Source organism: Ziziphus jujuba, chromosome 8 (genome assembly GCF_031755915.1).
Source record: "Ziziphus jujuba cultivar Dongzao chromosome 8, ASM3175591v1".
NCBI classification, from domain to species: Eukaryota; Viridiplantae; Streptophyta; class Magnoliopsida; order Rosales; family Rhamnaceae; genus Ziziphus; species Ziziphus jujuba.
In genome coordinates this window covers 5853140-5874474 of record NC_083386.1, presented here as the reverse complement: position 1 = coordinate 5874474, position 21335 = coordinate 5853140, and the positions used below count along the sequence as shown (strand labels likewise).

General features: G+C 42.3%; 1 long non-coding RNA gene and 1 pseudogene across 1 annotated transcript; one reads left to right on the top strand and one right to left on the bottom strand.

Annotated features, from left to right (window-relative positions):
- Positions 1 to 5846: 5846 nt before the first annotated feature.
- LOC132805142 (uncharacterized) lies at positions 5847 to 8999 on the bottom strand. The gene is made up of 3 exons (XR_009640529.1): positions 7996 to 8999; positions 7821 to 7881; positions 5847 to 6192 (listed from the first exon to the last, which is right to left on the bottom strand). It is a non-coding gene; the product is annotated as an uncharacterized LOC132805142 (long non-coding RNA).
- Positions 9000 to 19964: 10965 nt separating this feature from the next.
- Positions 19965 to 21083, top strand: LOC125421352 (UDP-glucose flavonoid 3-O-glucosyltransferase 7-like; annotated as a pseudogene).
- The last annotated feature ends 252 nt before the right edge of the window (positions 21084 to 21335 follow it).

Here is a 21335-nt window from a genome sequence, read left to right as displayed (position 1 = left end):
ATATTTGGCACATAGATATTAAATTCCAAATATTTAATTCACACATAATATATTCATCAATTAAATTCCCCAAAATTAATTTGAAGGTGGGTCACTCACCTTGTGCACGTATCTCAATCAAGATCCTCCGCAGGATCGACTCCGCTACTTGCACGTGCACCTAAAACATCCACAGTACCAAAACCACAAATATTAATATTTTATTCGGGTAATCCCCAAATGGGTACCCGAGGAGCGAACACCAAACGATAACTAAAATTTACGAATGATATACCGAATCGAAGCTCGAGTGATGCTAATCACAGATCCGGTCTTAATTTCCGATGATCGTACCCGACGGGGTCGGAATTTTATCGGGAAGCTTTTCGGGTTTCGGCTCCGCAATTCTCCCAAACCGTCGCGAATTGGTGGAAACGGAAGTCGGATTTGGGTTCAGGAGGTCGAACACTGCGGACTGGAGCTGGCCGGAATTTTCAGGGTACTCGCCGGAACAGTACTTTCCGGCGGCCGCCACGTCACCGGCAACCGTCGCCGGAACAGTAATTTCCGACGGTGGCCGTTTGCTGTGAAATTTTGCAGATTTGTAGATCGTGAGGAGAGCAATCCAACGGGACCGACGGTGAGCAAAACGGAGGTCGGACGGCGGAGAAATCACCGTTTGAAGATTTTCGACCCCTCGCCGGAAAACGCTCCGATCCCGGCGCGTCGGTGGTCCGATGGCCGTGATTTTTGGTGGGTAGGCCGGACTTGAGGAGAGGATGCTGGGTGTATGGCGCGTGTACTGTACATCGGCCGGAATAGTGCCGATTCGCGGTGGCCGGCGGTGGAGGGGAAAAATCGCCGCCAAACTTCGGACGTCCGATCCGGGCGCGTCCGGCGGCCGTTCGCCGTGAAATTTGGAGGTTTTGCCGGAAATGAGGTGGGCAATCTGGCTGGCCGGCGCGTGTACAGTAACTAGGCCGGAAAAACGTGAAAATGGCCGGCGGCCGGCGGGTCCTCTTTCTCTCTTTCTCTCTCCTCTCTCTCTTTCTCTCTCTTCTCTCTCTTTCTCTCTCTTCCCCGAGAGTTTTTCAAAATTAAAACCCTGTGTGACACTGTTCATGCCACGTGGACCACTCAGAAGCTGACACGTGGCATTTCACTGTTCACGACCCAAAAACATTAAAATAATACGGTATCCGGTAAACTTCAAACGTCCATAACTTTTTAACCGGATGTCCGATTTAAGCGTGCCGCTAGTCTATGAACTCGTATCGACGAGTACTTTACAACCCTACAAGAGTCAACTCACAATTACATCACAAGAAAAAGTCAACTCCCGGCACCTTTTAGACAGTTTACACTTCAACTTGTTTTGCCCATAACTTTCAAACCGTAGCTCCGTTTTCGACGTGCTACTAGTCTACGAACTCAGGGCGTCATGCACTTCGCCACGGTACCCTGGTCAACTCGAAATTCCCACCGAGTCAAAAAGTCAACTTTGACCCCTTCGGTCAACGGTCAACGGTCAACCTCGGTCAACGTGCACGGATCCCAGTGCGATTCGGGACGGGGTGTTACAGCCTTCCCCCCTTACAAAAATTTCGTCCTCGAAATTTCCGCACGTCACTGGAACAGATACGGGTACTGCTCACGCATCTGTGCTTCGGGTTCCCACGTTGCTTCCTCGACCAAGTGGTTCCGCCATAAGACCTTAACTAGAGGAATAGTCTTGTTGCGTAGCGTGCGTTCCTCGCGATCCAAAATCTGTACTGGCTGCTCCACATACGAAAGATCTTCCCTTATCTCTATATCCGGACTCTCGAGTACGTGCGAAGGGTCTGCAATATACTTCCGTAGCATCGACACATGAAACACGTTGTGTACTCGAGCTAGCTCTTCCGGTAACGCCAACCTATACGCCACCGGGCCAATCCTCTCCGTAACCTCGTAAGGCCCAATATAACGAGGACCCAACTTACCTCGTCGTCCAAAACGTACTACTCCTTTCCATGGAGATAGTTTTAGGAATACCCAATCTCCTACCTCGAATTCCAAATCCTTTCTACGCACATCGGCGTAACTCTTCTGTCTATCTTGGGCAACCTTCAATCGATCCCTAATGATCTTCACCTTGTCCAAGGTCATCCTTAAATACTCAGATCCGACCGCATTAGTTGTTGCAAGGAGCCTCTCTTCTCCTACCTCACTCCAACACAAAGGTGTCCGACACTGCCTCCCATATAAAGCTTCATACGGGGACATTCCAGTACTCGCTTGATAACTGTTGTTGTAGACAAACTCTATCAGTGGCAGTTGTTCATCCCAGCTACCGTTAAATTGCATAATGCAAGACCTTAGCATGTCTTCTAATGTCTGGATTGTGCGCTCTGCTTGTCCATCAGATTGTGGGTGAAAAGCGGTGCTGTAGTTAAGTCTTGCTCCTAGTGCATCAGCCAACTTCCGCCATAGTCGTGAAGTAAAGCGCGGATCTCGATCGGAGACGATGGCTAACGGTACTCCATGAAGACTTACAATGCGTTGCACGAACAACTGGGCTAACTTCTCGGGCGAAAAACGTTCTTGTACCGGTAGGAAGTGTGCCGACTTGGTGAGACGATCAATGATTACCCAAATGCCGTCGTACCTTCTAGGTGTGGAAGGAAGCTTGAATACGAAGTCCATGTTGAGTTCTTCCCACTTCCACACGGGAATCGGTAAAGGTTGGAGTAGTCCCGAAGGCTTCTGTCTTTCTGCTTTCACTTGTTGACAAATCAAACACTTTGATACAAAGTCTGCCACTTCTCTCTTCATACCAATCCACCAATAATACTTAACAAGCGTCCGATACATCTTGGTACTCCCAGGATGCATCGCATACATCGAGCTATGCGCCTCCTCCAAAATCTCCTTCTTGAGTCCTGGGATATCCGGAACGCAAAGTCGTCCTTTATACACGAGGGCTCCATCCCTCCTTATGGAAAATTCCGGATCAAGACCTTCTTGTACCTTGCCCTTAATTGTCCTCAACTTAGGATCTTCCATTTGGGTCTCTACTATACGATCCACCAACACCGGTCGTACCTGGAAGCTAGCCATGAGAACTCCTGAAGGATGCATATGCATTAACACCCCCATCTTCTTCAACTCCACCATGAGAGGTAGTTGGATGACTTGGATGTGAGCAAGGGATCCAGTAGCCTTCCTACTCAAAGCATCTGCCACTACATTCGCCTTACCCGGGTGATAGTCAATCACACAGTCATAATCCTTTAACAACTCCATCCATCGCCTTTGCCTCATATTTAACTCCTTCTGAGTGAAAATATACTTGAGGCTCTTGTGGTCGGTATAGATTTGGCACGTGGCCCCATACAAGTAGTGCCTCCACTTCTTTAGAGCAAAGACTACCGCCGCCAATTCTAAGTCGTGCGTAGGGTAATTCTGTTCGTGCTGCTTCAATTGCCGAGATGCATACGCTACCACCCTTTGATTCTGCATTAGCACGCAACCCAACCCTTGATGGGATGCATCACAATAAACTTCAAAACCTTCATTCCCATCAGGTAAAGTTAAAACAGGTGCGGATGTCAACTTTTGCTTCAACTCCTGAAAACTCTGTTCACACCTGTCCGTCCAACTAAATTCAACATTCTTTCGGGTCAATCTATGAAGCGGCCCGGCAATCCTTGAAAACCCTTCAATAAAACGACGGTAGTAACCCGCTAATCCAAGAAAACTTCGTACCTCCCTCACAGTGGTAGGGCGCTCCCAACTCAACACTGCCTTTACCTTATCAGGGTCCACATAGATACCTTCTGCCGACACGATATGTCCGAGAAAACCCACTTGATGCAACCAGAATTCACACTTGTCGAATTTAGCATATAGCTGATGCTGCCTTAGAGTTTGGAGCACTCTCTTCAAATGCCTCACGTGCTCTTCTTGGCTCCTTGAATAGATCAGAATGTCATCAATAAATACAATGACAAAATGATCCAAGTACGGACGAAACACCCTATTCATCAAGTCCATGAAAGCTGCTGGGGCATTGGTGAGTCCGAACGACATCACTAGGAATTCATAATGTCCGTACCTCGTCCTAAAGGCAGTCTTAGGAATGTCCGACTCTCGGATCCTTAACTGATGGTATCCCGACCTCAAGTCGATCTTGGAGAACACTTTGGCACCTTGGAGTTGGTCGAATAGATCATCTATCCTTGGCAACGGATAGCGATTAGGAATGGTGACCTTATTAAGTTGTCGGTAGTCTATACACAGCCTTAAACTACCATCCTTTTTCTTTACAAACAAAACTGGGGCTCCCCACGGCGATATACTTGGTCTAATAAACCCCTTATCTACCAAATCTTGCAACTGGACCTTTAGCTCCCTTAACTCCGCTGGAGCCATCCGATACGGTGGTAGAGAAATAGGCACGGTGCCTGGAATCAATTCAATGGGAAAGTCAACTTCCCTTTCCGGAGGCAATCCTGGTAACTCCTCAGGAAACACGTCCGGGAAATCCCTCACAACGGGCATGTCTTCCAACCTGACCCCACTTACTCGGGTATCTATCACATGAGCCAAATACCCCTGGCAACCTTTATTCAGTAGCTTCTTGGCGGTAAGGGTAGATATCAACCTCGGTAAGGGCCTTCCAACTCCTCCACGGAATACTACTTCTGGCAACCCTGGCCTCCTGAATGTAACTTCCTTGCTGAAACAGTCTACAGATGCATGGTTCCTTGCCAACCAATCCATGCCCAAAATTACATCAAGTCCGGACAGATCCAACAGGATCAAGTCCGCCTCCATCACTTGATCTTCGATGCAGAAGAAACATTCCTTGATTAACTGGCTAGGCCACAAGGATTCTCCTGCAGGAGTGGCTATTTCTAGCAGACATTCTAAAGGAGTAGGGGTCATACCGACCCGAGTGACGAATTCCTTGGAGATGAATGAATGTGTTGCTCCCGGGTCTATAAGTACTAATGCATCATTACCAAATATATTCAACGTACCTGCCACGACGTCCGGTGTAGCTAGGGCCTCCTGCTGCGTCATCGCAAACACTCGACCCTGCCCTGTCTGCTGGGGCCTCCGTCCTCTACCCCTGCTCGGTCCAACAGGCTGTGGGACTGATCCCGATGAAACTCCTACTGGCTGACTCCCCTGGGAACTCTGTCCTGGAAATACTCCCGTATGCTGTGTCCGTCGACCTGCTCCTAGCACACTGCCGCTACCATAAGGGCAATCCCTCCTTATGTGACCTGGCTGCCCACACCGAAAGCAGAACCCATCCATCTGACATTGCCCAGAATGATTCCCCCTACAAAGTGGACAAATCCGCGGAGAACTAATGCGTGACTGCTGATACAAGCTTGCATCCACACTGATCGAATGGCGAGCTGGCTGGGGCATGCGATAACTATCTCTCCTCTGGAATCTGCCTCGTGGGCTTAACCCATCACTGTCTGAGCCTGAGCTATGGCCTTTCTTAGCTGCCCCCTGTCGAGGTACTCCGCTATACGAACCTTCGAAAGATCTGCGCCTTGAGGGTCTGTGTATCTCCTCCTGTCTCTCTAGCTCGAGCGCTGCATCCCTGGCGGACTGATAGGTGGGATGTACTGATCCAGAAAGGGTGTAGCCGATGCTCTCTTTCAATCCGTCTATGAACTTCACCTTCTTCGTGTGATCGTCGGGAATTAGGTGCATGTAGAATTCTGATAGTTCTCGGAATCTCCTCTCGTACTCTGTCACTGTCATGTTCCCCTGTCGTAGTTCCTCGAACTCTCTCCTTCTTGCTTCACGGTAGGCAGGAGGACAAAACTCAGTAGAGAAGGCCATCTTGAACTGATCCCACGTATGCCTTCTGCGGGTCTTCTCCATTTGCCACCACTTCCGGGCGTCTCCCTCTAACATGAACCCAGAAATCCTCACCATATCCTCATCGGGGCACTGCATCCCCTCTTCCAAGATTTTCTCCATGCTGGATAGCCACTTCAAGGCTGCAGCTGGGCCTTGGCTTCCATCGAACTCCACGGCTCCTAAACGTCGAGCCTGATCCACGGATCGGTTACTAGAGCTTGAACCTCCTAAGGCTCTAGTTAGCTGAGAGACCAGATCTCTAAGGCTTGATCGACTCCCGGAACTCTCAGCCGAGCGTTCCCGAGTTCTACGTGTGTCCCGCCGACTCATCGTAATCGATTACTGAAGAAACAAACAAGAGTTTAGAAACAGGGACACTTAAGCACGATTACAAAAGGAAGGAATTTACGGATGGGCTGTACAGCAATGCACAGTCCCTTAGGATTACAAGAACCTATGCTCTGATACCAACTGTCAGGACCCGTCCAGAATTCCTCCCCGGAACCCTAGACAAGCCCTGATCCCAGGGAAATACCACCGAACCTTCCAACGGAAAATCCGGCAGCACCTCCCCTAAGGGATTTACTTACCATAAATTTACCTGCACTGAAAACACACTTCAAAAATATCCCCTTATTCCTCCTACAATACTACAAATTGGTTCCACAATTTTCAACACTTCGAAATAAATACAGTAATCCAGTGCATAATAAATACAACAAGAATGAAAGAAATAGTACAACTGCAATAAAGACGAACAGGGTACTTCACGAAGTAAAACAGCGATGAAGATCAAGTCCGCTCCGAGTGAACACCGACAACCTGGTACCTAGAGGAACGGAATTTAAGAGTGTGAGATGCTAATCATCTCAGTGAGCGACCCTACTACTATACCATATAATATCACAGTAATAAGTATAAATAATAATTATTTGGAAATAATATTTTCTCTCAAAACCCTTACAATTCTCTCAGTTGGAAAGGTTCCCCTTTTAAAACAATTTCACAAAACCCTTTATCCATATTCCCCGAAACCAAGACATCAATTAAATACCAGAAGCGGTAACAATTATATCTTTAATTCCAATTCAGTTTCCAAACATTTTATTTTTAAAACACAGTTCTGAAAATCATTTGATGCACCCACTATATACCAGTGGCGCCAACAGTACCCAGCGTCCCAAGGTACCGCCAGACAGGAGGTTAGAGAAAGAAACCGGCATACGGTCGCGTGGCGTCCCACAGCGCCGCTGCTAACCTGGTGTCCCGGCCAAAGGGGGGTGGCCGCCCTCTCCGATGGCATCCACAGGACACCCTCATAATATCAACCGCGCGCTACTCACACCCACCTGCGCGCTAATCACAACCGTGTGCACACTAACCATATCACATAATCAGAACACCAGTACGTGCACGGTGCATCTAAAAAATTATAAAATCCATAAATTTAAATCATAAAACAAATTTCACATTTTTCATAAGCATAGCGGGCATAATCCATCCGCTTGAACCGGGAAATTCTCCACAATTTCCTTATAATCCATACCATAAATTCCATGATTTTCAAATCCACCAACTCCCAAATCCATCAATTCAAATATCCACATTTTTTCCAAGCATAAATAATTTCTCGAAATAATCAAATCCCATAATATTTTATGGGCATATTTTATAAAAATTGAAATCACCAATATAACCAAATATTTTCTTTGAAATATTTGAAAATCAAATCATGCCCAATTTACCATTAAAACCACACCAATTTCAAAATCCTCAAAACCATAAAATAATTCCACATGGCATAAATTTGTAGAATTCGCATTTTCTTAAATCCAATAAATTCATAAATAATTCTACAATAAATCCAATAAATATTTGGCACATAGATATTAAATTCCAAATATTTAATTCACACATAATATATTCATCAATTAAATTCCCCAAAATTAATTTGAAGGTGGGTCACTCACCTTGTGCACGTATCTCAATCAAGATCCTCCGCAGGATCGACTCCGCTACTTGCACGTGCACCTAAAACATCCACAGTACCAAAACCACAAATATTAATATTTTATTCGGGTAATCCCCAAATGGGTACCCGAGGAGCGAACACCAAACGATAACTAAAATTTACGAATGATATACCGAATCGAAGCTCGAGTGATGCTAATCACAGATCCGGTCTTAATTTCCGATGATCGTACCCGACGGGGTCGGAATTTTATCGGGAAGCTTTTCGGGTTTCGGCTCCGCAATTCTCCCAAACCGTCGCGAATTGGTGGAAACGGAAGTCGGATTTGGGTTCAGGAGGTCGAACACTGCGGACTGGAGCTGGCCGGAATTTTCAGGGTACTCGCCGGAACAGTACTTTCCGGCGGCCGCCACGTCACCGGCAACCGTCGCCGGAACAGTAATTTCCGACGGTGGCCGTTTGCTGTGAAATTTTGCAGATTTGTAGATCGTGAGGAGAGCAATCCAACGGGACCGACGGTGAGCAAAACGGAGGTCGGACGGCGGAGAAATCACCGTTTGAAGATTTTCGACCCCTCGCCGGAAAACGCTCCGATCCCGGCGCGTCGGTGGTCCGATGGCCGTGATTTTTGGTGGGTAGGCCGGACTTGAGGAGAGGATGCTGGGTGTATGGCGCGTGTACTGTACATCGGCCGGAATAGTGCCGATTCGCGGTGGCCGGCGGTGGAGGGGAAAAATCGCCGCCAAACTTCGGACGTCCGATCCGGGCGCGTCCGGCGGCCGTTCGCCGTGAAATTTGGAGGTTTTGCCGGAAATGAGGTGGGCAATCTGGCTGGCCGGCGCGTGTACAGTAACTAGGCCGGAAAAACGTGAAAATGGCCGGCGGCCGGCGGGTCCTCTTTCTCTCTTTCTCTCTCCTCTCTCTCTTTCTCTCTCTTCTCTCTCTTTCTCTCTCTTCCCCGAGAGTTTTTCAAAATTAAAACCCTGTGTGACACTGTTCATGCCACGTGGACCACTCAGAAGCTGACACGTGGCATTTCACTGTTCACGACCCAAAAACATTAAAATAATACGGTATCCGGTAAACTTCAAACGTCCATAACTTTTTAACCGGATGTCCGATTTAAGCGTGCCGCTAGTCTATGAACTCGTATCGACGAGTACTTTACAACCCTACAAGAGTCAACTCACAATTACATCACAAGAAAAAGTCAACTCCCGGCACCTTTTAGACAGTTTACACTTCAACTTGTTTTGCCCATAACTTTCAAACCGTAGCTCCGTTTTCGACGTGCTACTAGTCTACGAACTCAGGGCGTCATGCACTTCGCCACGGTACCCTGGTCAACTCGAAATTCCCACCGAGTCAAAAAGTCAACTTTGACCCCTTCGGTCAACGGTCAACGGTCAACCTCGGTCAACGTGCACGGATCCCAGTGCGATTCGTGACGGGGTGTTACATTAATTCCACATTTATTTGTATAATGCTCTTATACTGTATTGGACACATTTTATTAAATACTACATTAATTCCCTGTTATTATTTTGAAGTGCTGCAAATTTGTGGAATCAAATTGTAGTAATGTGGGAGAAATAAGGGGATGTGTATAGAAGTGTGTTTCAGTGCAGGAAGTTTGTGGTAAGTCCAACCCTTAGGGGAGGTTCTGCCGGATTTTCCATTGGATGGTCCGGTAGGGTTTCCCTGGGATCAGGGCTTGTCTATGGTTCCGGTGAGAAATTTTGGACGGGTCCTAACAATTAAGGCAATCGGACCTTGTAATATATTTTTTGTTCTCCAATAATCAATACAATTGTCTGAGAAGTTAGATTCAACTGGTGCACATTTTCTTTTATTTTCTTTGAACTGTTACAGATTTGAAGTGGTACGCCCACAAATTTAGGAGACGACAGATTGTTGGAAATTTTCTGACATTGTTCCAACATATCTTTTTGGCACGCTCGATAGGACAACATAAATTTTCAACTGAAGACAATGGTTCAGACTCGATCAAGATCTTTGTAGTCCGACACCCATAACAACAGCAAAGAGGAAAAAGCTGGCAAGACTTTCGACTCGGCGGAGATGTCCTCCCAGGAATCGATCTGTGAGCTATCCCTGAGATTTAAGGAAGGACAAAGGCAGATGGAAACATATCATGAGATCTAGCAATGAATGTTGGAAGGCATTATAGATTTGTTACGTCAACAATTGCATGTTATTCAAGCCTCGTCGAGTGGCGCAAGGCTATTTATTGGCCAAGAAGAACAGGTGCAGGCCTTTTCGGCCGTGCCTGAAGGCAACACATGAAGATCTGATGCACCAACTATTTCGGTGAGAATAAATGGAAATGAATGAAGGATAGTTGTGCCAGAATGACAACCTTATATTCCCCCACCAACTCGAAACCCAATTCATGGTGGAGGACCAGCCGAAAACTAAGGCTAGAATGTTAGAAATGGCTGAGAAGAACAGATTGTACTGGTGTGAGATCCCACATCCGTTGGAAAGGGAAATGAAGCATGCCTTAAAAAAGGGTGTGGATACCTTTCCCTTGCGATGCGTTTTGACAAAACCGTGCGGGCTAGGCCCAAAGCGGACAATATCGCATGCGGGTGGACTGGGCTATTACAGATGGTATCAGAGCTAGTACCCGGATCGGTATGCCAGCGAGGACGCTGGGCCCTAAGGGAGGAGGATTGTGAGATCCCACATCGATTTTAAAGGGGAACAAAGCATGCCTTAAAAGAGGGTGTGAATATCTTTTCTTTGCGACGCATTTTGACAAAACCATGCGGGCTGAACCCAAAGCGGACAATATCGCATGCGGGTGGACTGGGCTGTTACAACTGGCCTCTCAACTCGTTCCATATGTAGTGGGGGCCTTTCAAGCGGCACCTTATGGCATACAGGCCCTTTAGGCCGCAAATAATGTTAACAGAGGAAGGGCAGACTTTCAACCCCATGTTTTCCTACATGTCCAAAATCAAGGTCATGGTTGGGGGGCATGCTAAGCAATTTGGCCAAAACTTTCTGTATGGCCAAAATAATGACCATCACCACCACGTCGACTATCATGGCCTAACATAGAGATATGGGCATAATGTCCGAAATTGGATGAACAACGGCCATGGAATGGATAGGGAGGCCGTCGAGACCATCATTCAAAAGATGATCGGCCCCACATTTAGAAGAGTTGGTCGACCATCCTACAGAAGGCCTTATCCCGAGGCCATTGATCGAATAGAATTTTCAAAGGGATTCAGATTTCCTTAATTCACCTTGTTTTTGGGTGAAGAGAATCAATCCACTATGGAGCAAATAGGCCGCTTCACTATCCAGTGCAGGGAAGCTACGACCAATGAATTTTTAGAGCTCCATTTGTTTGCTAACTCTTTGACACGTTCTACTTTCTTGTGGTATATCAACCTGCAACCAAACTCGATCCATACGTGGGAAGAGTTAAGCAGAAATTCCATGAGCAATTTTATAGGATTGAGCTGGAGATCTCTATGGATGATTTGTCTCATTTGCGTCAAATGGAAGGAGAATTGGTGGAGAATTTTATTGCCCGGTTCAAGAGGGCAATGATCAAATGTCACTTGGATATACCAGAAAAAGAGTTTGTCAAGCTAGCCCAGAGCGGATGGAGCTACAAGCTTTGAAAGAAGTTTGAGATGATTTGTTCGAGTTAGTCTATCGAGCATCCAGATACGAAAGTATTTTGAGGGAAAAGTATCAGAGGAAGAACTCATCTCGGGGATCATACTATAGAGACCCAAATACGGAGATTCATTCGGTCGAAGCTGAAGACCAAGGATCGAGGATGCCTCGATTGAAATCGATGCTACTGAGGTAGTGACCACTAGGCCATATATATGCAAAGCTCTAGCTAGACCAACAAGGAACTAGAGGATTCCTCAGTTGGTCATAGATACGAAAAAGAATCAGCTCAAGCTGAAGAAGGTTTACAGTTTTGACATCTCCAAAGCCGACCAAATTTTTTACCATCTGTTGGCCGACAAGGTAATTAAATTACCGATGGCCATGTTTTATCCACAGCTGAAGAAACTAAAAAGAAATCGTACTACAAGTGGCATGTTATGTGGATGCATCAAATTGTGCATTGTGTGGTATTCCAAAATGCAATTCAAGCTCTAATTGACAAGGGCACCTTGAAGTTCTCGGAGAAAGGAAAGGATATAATGGAGGTTGATAGCAATCATTTCCCATCAGCCGAAGCAGATATGGTTTCGGCTAACATTTCTGAGTTGACCAAACCTAGAGTTAAGGTTGATCTAGGACAACCCACCAAGGAAGGAATGTTCGGCGAAAAGGGCCGAACCATCTGCTCAGATGCTTTGTACTCATTGCAAGCATGAAGTTGACGATGGGAAGAAGCAACCTATAAAGATGTGTGAGCAGAATTTGATAAAGTCCCCACCAGAAAATTACGGGACTCATAGTCCAGAGTCAGTATTCCAATGCCTAAGACCAAAGGTGCGAGATGGGTATTGGAAGCTGAACCATCAACACCAGGGGGGGCAATTAGACTTCAAGCTTCAGGTTACATTTTCGAGGGATAATCGAACAAGATTGATTTCTTATAAAATTGAGAAACTAAGGGTTACATTTTCGAGGGATAATCGAACAAGATTGATTTCTTATAAAATTGAGAAACTAAGGACATTTAGGCCACCAATTACAGAAATAGACCGCTGGTACCCAGCAAGATATAAATCTTATCAGCCACTCACCAGGACTCAGAAGATATGAATGCAATGGCAACATGCTGCGGCAAGGAAATTGGTACAATAAGAAAATGATCATGAGAAGGCTGCTAAAAAAGGGTCAGTGACAATACTAACTCGACCTGAAAATCATAAAGGCAATAAAATTGAGGAATTGAAGTAACATGTTTGCAACTTGGAAGGAAGACTAGAAAACTTGAAGAGTTTGGCTGAAACTACTGCTAAGAAAGTGGCCATTTCATTTAAAATTAGCACTTTAGTGGTGAAGAAATATGCAAAGAGATGGGTCAGAAAGCAAAATGTTGAAGTCCCATCATGCTTAAATGACATGGACTGTGAGATCTCACATCAGTTGGAAAGGGGAACGAAATATGCCTTAAAACAGGGTGTGGATACCTTTCCTTCGAGAGGCCTTCCCATGAGGGAACGTAAAACTGTGTGGGATGGGTCCAAAGAGGACAATATCTCGATTGGGCCTGGAAGCCCGTGCTAGTGGGACTGGTAGGTAGGGGTTGGAAGAGGATTCCCCCTAACCATTGAGAGGCCTTTTAAAACCATGCGGGCTGGGCCCAAAGCGTACAATATCTCATGCGGGTGGTCTGGGCTGTTACAGATGGTATCAAAACTAGTACCCGGATCGGTGTGCCAGCGAGAATGCTGGGCCCCAAGGGGGGAGGATTGTGAGATCTCACATTGGTTGGAAAGGGGAACGAAAGATGCTTTAAAAAAGGGTGTGGATACATATCCCATGAGAGGCCTTCCCATGAGGGAACGTAAAACTGTACGGGCTGGACCCAAAGTGGACAATATCTTGATTGGGCCTGAAAGCCCGTGCCAGTGGGACTGATAGGTAGGGGTTGGAAGAGGATTCCCCCTAACCATTAAAAGGCCTTTTAAAACCATGCGGGCTGGGCCCAAAGCGGACAATATCTCATGCAGGTGGTCTGGGTTGTTACATGGACAAAAATCTTGTGGAGAAAGACATAGTTGTTTCTTCAATTGGCAAGTCTTCAATGGTCAAATTTGGAACTATGGAAGAAGTGATGGTCAACATGGTTGTCATCCTGCCTTTATCATTTAGATCTCGACCTAGTCAGGAGTGCATGATAGGAAAAGATGGCCATTTAGTTGGAATCACAGCCTTGAAGGATGCTTGAAAATGTTGCGAGATGTCGGATCAGATGTTGGAGCAAATCATGACCCTGCAATTGTAATATCAATAAGTTAATAGAATTAGGCCAAAATTTTCATGGCCATTTAATTCAATTTATGCTAATAATTTTGAAGTTAGCCAATTTTGGTTGCTTTTCAAGGCCGAGTCTCAAGAACTCAGGTCTAGATAGAATTCTACTACTTTTGTTAAATAGAATGGTTGAATTCATCACCTTCAAAGTCGGTCGGATACAGTTGGGTCATGGCCATGTTGTACGAATCGAGATTAAAGGTGCTGGGTCAAATCCATGCTATTGGTTAGTTCAAACAGGATGGATACGTGGTTGAACAAGTAAGATCTGTGTTGTTAGATGAGTCAAACCTATGTCATCTGAGAGGTCAATTTCTGTAACATCTGACAAGATGGATATGCCAAGGAATGCGCTAGGTAGATCAAATTCATAGACCACTAAAATAAGTAGATCAAGAAAGTGATGTCGAGAAGTCCATCATGGAGCTAAGAAATGCAAGCCAAGCACTATGGATGTACAGGTGGTAATAATTTGAGCCATGTGAACAAAGTCTTTCGTCACTTGCATCGAAGGCATGCAAAAGATGTACCTGCATAACCACAAAAGAAGAAAAGAAAGGTGTTCTTGATCCGAGGGAGGATTGTCTTTGCCTTGGATGTTCTTCAGGAAATGGTTGTAAGAAGCTTCTTGCTTTGGGAAGTTGGCTTCTTCATAATGCAGCATGCCATCTCGAGATAGAGCAGTAATGGACAAAAGTTTGCCATGAGGTCCCGAGCAGAACAGCTAGATCCATCAAGGTCGGTGTCATCATTCCAAACCTGAAATAAAAAACATTGGAAATAGAAGACTAAAAGCAAAGTGCAGCTGCAATCAGGCCCTTGTCGCATGGGATGTCAAGACAGGATAGACGTATCGCAGCATAAATTCTAGATTTCTTTTAGGTACTGCCATAATAGGGGTCTAATTGATCCACCCATGTAATCCACTTCGAAGGTGTGACAGGCCACGACTTGAAAGGTTTAGAATCTTTCCATTTAGCCCAATCCAAGAATGTTGAGGAGAATAGTAGAACTCTATCCGGGCGAGTTTGGAATGCGGCTTCAACTTCACAAGGCATTTTGTCTTGGAATCGATGGCCAAGGCTAAATTTTTTATAGAGTTGGTTTCTCTCGATCAAAATCCTATTGTCAATAGCATCTTTGGTGTCATTGATAGTCTACTCAAGCTGCTCCACATATGATAATTTATCTTTATTGATGACCTGCCACATATAAAAAGAATATTTCAAAATATATATATATATATATATATATATATTTAATATGCTAAATTGAGGTCATTAGTTGGCTGTGGAGATGAATCGTAAGCTTCATTATTTTTTATTTTGTGGCTTTGATAAAATTGTGTCCTCATCGAACCGATAGAATGCTTGGCCGAATAAAGACATGTGAGCGCACTTTTGAAATAGATTCACGTGAAACCATGTGCATGCATATATATATTTTTATATGGAATTGATAGAAAACATGGTGGATGAATAAAGTCATGGCAACTATGAAACCGTGTACACATATATACATATACAAACAAAAGAAAAAAGAGAGAGAAAGGATGGGATGTTATGGAACCGAGAGAAAGTTTGTATGGCCTGGTGAAGATATGTGGATACATTTTTGCCATGAAGCCATGTGCCTTGCCTTGGTGTGTGTGTGTGTGTGTGTTGTGCTTCACGTGAGCATATATATTATAAAAAAAATAAATAAATAAAAAAACAAAGCAAAAAAAAAAAAGAGGAAGCATGGGATGTTTTGACAAGTATATACATATATATATATATATATATATATATATACGTGGAACCAAGAGAAAGTTTGTGTGGCTAAACAAAAAACATGTGGATACCTTTTGCCATATACATGTACGAAGCCGTATGCTTTGGTGAGAATCTTCATGTTTCACATGTTTATATATATATATATATATATAAAAGAAAAGAAAACAAAGCATATGAAACCGTGTGCTTTTATGGATTTTGTCCGAGCTTTACATGTATATATACATAAACAAGATGATGTTAATAGATGTGCTGGTGGGAGCATTGCTTTGTGCAAATGCAGCAGATAAACAAGTCAAAATATACACTTGTTCGGCTGATTAGTGAAAGGAAGAGTCCGAAGCAAACACAGGAAGCCATGCATGGAGAAGGTCACAGGTGCAGTAAGTGAAGCAAGAGAAGCTGAACTTACCTTTCTGTAGACAGGTTGTCTCACCGTTTGGAGGGAAAAGAAGCTCTTTATTAGGAGGCCGTTTCTACGCAGAGGCAATACTTGGGGTGGTATTGGCTGCCATTAATAAGAGGTAGAGAAGCTTATCAATAAGAGATACAAAAAGAAAAAAATGAAACAAGTGCAGCAGGGGTGCGTGTACAATTAGTATGTATAGATTTTGATGATGAAGAAACTTCAAGACTTAACTGCGGAGCCGTGATCTTGCACCAGATGAAATTTGCGTGTGACTTATGGATAGTATGAGGCGGGATGGAGAGAACTTATGCTTGAAGGAGGAATGATGGAGGATCGGCCGTGGATATTGAGATGGGAATTCTATATATTTGATATATATGTCTAGGGTTGTTTTGTCTTCATGAGATATATATGCAGTATAACGAAATTTGGAAAAGATTTGAGGAATCTTTTTAAATTGGAAACTTGGGATGGGGGCTTTTGTGAAAGTAAAGTATTCGGGGTTAATAAGAAGGAATTGTTTTACCATGGTAATTTGACATATTTGGTGGGAGCCATAAGAAAACCAATACACGGCTGGAGGATTAATTTTGGTCATTGCATGAATTTTGGTCATTGCACCGTGTCATACCATGGTTGGTAAAGAAGGATTTTTTGATATAAATTTGGAAAGTAATATCATGGTTGGTAAAATAAGGCAAAATGTGGCTAATGGATGCAGGAGTTTTGTTCATGATTGGAAAGTCGAATGGCCATCAATATTATTATTTTGAGATTGTATGGCTAGCTAGGATTTGGAAGTCATATATAAATTAATTCTTGGTTTGGCTTGGAGATAAGAAACCGTGTAAGGTTGGTATATAATATTCATATATATTTGTTTACCAACTTTGGGAAAGAAAGTTGATGCTATTGAATGCATTGCATATTCTCTTTAAGAGATTAGAATGGGAAGCTTCGTAAGAGCTCATTAAAAGGTATTTTTTGCCTTTGAAATTTGAAAGCATTATTTGTCATAGATGTATTTCGGCCTATAATCTTGGTGCTGAGAGGGAATTGCAACGTGGAATGTCAAATGTTTCTTTTTCTTTTGATATATAATCTCTTCAATATATTCTTTGTTAAAGGGATTAATTGAGGTGGGCATTGGATGATATTATATTTTTGATTCTTCACTTGTCAGTAAGGATATTCATTAGTAGATTTGGCAACTTTTGGAGAAGATTGAATGGAATTTGGATGGATTTTGTTTTGTATGGCTAAGGTGCAGTTTTGGTTACTCGTGATATGCAAGATTGACTGCCAAGATTGGAGAGCACGGGTTTGACAATTTTAGAAGCACCGTGGGGCTTTCTTGTTTAATGAAATATTGAGCATAGTAATTTAGCACAGGACATGAGCAAAGGAATTGGTATGGGGATGCTGTGTGGGATTCTTGTGCTAGGAAACATAGGCATGCAATTAAATAGCAAAATGGTATAGATGATTTTTGGCAAGACAATGTGGTCAACATGCATTAAAGTTAAAAGATCGAGGCCGGAGAGCTAGTTCAAAAGCAAAGGGGCAATGTTTGGCCATATTATTAATTTTCTAAATTAATATTTTAATATATTGAAATATTATTATTGGGAGATTAATTAAGAAGCTTTAATCCCATATTGATTGGAGATTAAGTGGTCATGTAATTATCATATGTATAAATTGAAATTTTGAAGTTGGAATATTGAAAAAGAAAAAAAAAATCCCACATCGAAAACTCGTGAAGTAACTCAAAATTCTCTACATATATAAATAAAAACTTCATTGGCTTTGAGAATGATATCTCTATACATCTCCACAAACAACTACAAAAATATAAACTAATTAGTTTATTCTTTTTATAATTTACTTTCTCTAATTTATTGTTCTTAGTTATTTTCTGAGAAGTTAGATTCAATTGGTGCACATTTTCTTTTATTTTTTTTAAACTATTGTAAGTTTGAAGGGCGAGAGATTGTTGGAAATTTTTTGACATTGTTCCAACAGTTTGGTTGTTTGTTTGTTTTACAAAGTGTTTAGAAATTTAAAAAAAAAAAAAAAACAAGTCAAAGAAAAAGTAAATGGATCAAATTTTAATTCTATGAGTAAGAGTTTTAAAAGATAATGTTATATTTAAAAAAAAAACAAAAAAAAAACAAAAACAAGACGTAATGGAGCTATAATGATATTTTTCATAATTAGAATAATATTACATTGAAAAAATAACAAATTAGGGGTGTTATAATGATATTTATCCTATACATAATAGTTAATTTGAGTTTTCTTGCAATTTTCCAAATAAATAAAGAATCAAATATTTAGAATTTATTGAATGCACCAAAAAAAAAAAGAAAGATGTCATTACCATCTCCGGCAGATTGGAGTATTTCTGAACATCCATTTCATCAATAAGCCAGAGTTTTTCTTGAACGCCTTCCAGCCTCGGGCGAAGTTTGATGAAGCGACCAAAGAGAAGCTGAAGGAGGTTCTTCTTGCCTTGAAAGCTTTCACTTTACGACTCAAAAGCTAAAAATCCATCCATTTTAATCAAAAAAAAAAAAGAAGGAAAAAAAAAAAAACTTTTTCTGATCATTAGAATTTCAATATTAATGTACTAGTTTGAAATTATTGGGGAAATTTCATGGTTTGGTTTTGTATATTATGTATTTCAGGGTATGAAATGTAGGCCAATAAAATGAAGAAGTTACCTGAAAAAAAAAAATTGTGATCCTATCCCAACATTTTTAGCTTTCTATGAAGACAAATACAAACTTTTTTCTCACACATATGTCACATACCACAACTCCTTTACAATAGGCAAATTGTATAGATGCAAAAAAATAATAATAATAAAATAAATAAATAAATGAGGAAGAAAAAGAAAGCAAGAACAAATAAATAAATAAATAAATAAGAACAAGAAGAAGAACAACAAAGTTATATTGATATCTTTTAGTCAAAAAAAAAAAAAGTTTGGGAAATGAAGCAAATATCTGAATTCTGAGGCCCTTTTACGCAATATTACCCAGCTCAGCTGCCAAGTCAAAGTCATGAGGTCAATGATTAACCTGCCGACACCTTATCTCAATCGTTAACCAGAGATTGTTACTTACAGAACTTCTGTTTGGCATCTTGTACAGCGTCTAATCATCAATTTACCAACCGTATTTCTTCTTCTTCTTCTTCTTCTTCTTCTTCTTTTTTAAGGATCATATTTTTCCTTCTTTTTTTTTTTTTTCTGTTAATTTTACGAATGTCGGAATATGAAATTCCTGCTCCACTCCGTGTCTCTTCCATTACTCCTTAATATATAAAAAATTTCTGATCTGCTTGGTTGCAAGGCAACCATGGAAAGCAAAACCGATGATGATAATCAGCTTCACATGTTCTTCTTCCCCTTTATGTCTTTAGGCCATGCTCGACCTACCATTGACATGGCCATCCTCTTTGCTTCTCGAGGTTCTAAAGCAACCACTCTCACCTGCCCTTATTTTGCCGGTCTCTTCTCCGAAAACATCCAAAAAAAAGGAGCAAACTTTCTTATACCCACATGATCAATATTCTCACCTTCCAAATCCCTTCTCTGATAAATTCTTCTTCTTCTTCTTCTTCTTCCATTGACACAATGCTTGCTTCACAACTCGACCAATTCTTGAAACGGCACCGTCCTGACTTTCTTGTGGCCGACATGTTCTTCCCTTGGGCTACAGATGTTGCATCCCCGTATGGGATTCCCACTCTTGTTTTCCATTGAACTTATTATTTCTCTCCCTGTGCTGACCTGTGTGTGCATCTCTATGGGATTCAGAAGAAGACTGATTCAGATCTGTTCTTTGTTCCTAATTTACCTGGCAATGAGATTGAATTCATAGGAGACCAGTTTCCGGATTTCCAGAAGAAACATTGATGTTGAAACTGAGATTACAAAGTTGTTCAAAGCAACTAATGAAATGTTGGAAAGAGGGGCTATGGGGTTTGGGTAAACAGCTTTTACGAGCTTGAACCAGTTTATGCTGATCATTACTGGAATGGTTTTGGGGTCAGGGCACGGCATATTGGCCCGCTGCACTTATACAGCAAGCAAGAAGAAACCTCCATTGATGATGATGACGATGATGAAGAGCACTATGGTTTCTGTTTGAACTGGCTTGATTCAAAGCAACCCTGTTCAGTTGTTCATGTATGTTTTGGATGTGCTGAAGAGTTGATCAATGATGCTCAAATTAGGGAGCTTTGCAATGGGTCTTGAAGCTTCTGGGCAGGATTTCATTTGGGTTGTGGTTAAACAAAAACATGATGCAGAAGATTGGATTCCTAAAGGATTTGAGAAGAGAATGGAAGGAAAAGGACTAAGAGGGATTCCACGCCAAGCGAAGATTCTTATTCATGAAACTGTGGGAGGATTTGTGAAGAAGATTGGATTCCTACAGGAATTGGGGTTGGTGTTAGTGCTAAAAAATGAGGTGGCTTTGAAGGGGTTAGTGTGAAGAAGGAAGAGATAGAAGGGTGTGAGGAAGATTATGGTAGCTGAAGAAGGAGAGGAAATCAGAAACAGAGTCAAGGCACTTAGGGAAGTGGCAAAAAGAGCCATTGAATAAGGTGGTTCTCCTTGCGTGGATTTGAATGCCGCCCTTGAAGAAATGAAACTTCGTAAGATGGCCCATCGGTGACTCAAGAAGCTAGTTTGATTTGTAAAATCTACCTTCTTTTTTCATTTTATTTTATTTTTATTTTTTTTAATAATATCTAATTTTGTTTACAAATAAATGGAACACTCAAGAAAGCACCAGAACATCTTGGTGGAGACTGGAGATAAGCATTGACATCCAGAAATGTCAAAAAAGTTATGTTATGTGTACTTGAGGTACCAAATTTTTTTTTTTTTTTGGAAGAAGAAGAAGTTGGAAAGGACAGAGGTCATATCCGACAAGTGTTATACCCATCCGTGTTAATTGGGCCATTTGTGTATATTTATATTTATAGTTCTATATGTATAAGCACCAAAGACTTTGACCCAGATTTGTACTTCAACTCTGCCTTCTTGATTAGACCTCAAACAACTTACAAAGCTATCTGTTCGCACTGAGTCTTATAAATTAGAGCTTCTAAGGTATTTCTGGGAGATACATATGTGAGACTTTTTTCTTTTTCTTTTTTTTGGGTTAAGAATGTGAGAGTGGATGATAGTGGTTTTCACTCCAGAATTTGCAAATCCTCCTAAATTTTATAAAATTAAACAAATAAAATGAAGATTTAAGCATTCTTTACAAGAGATTGCTGTCCCTCTAGTTGATTTGTTTGTTTCTTTGTGTACGATTTT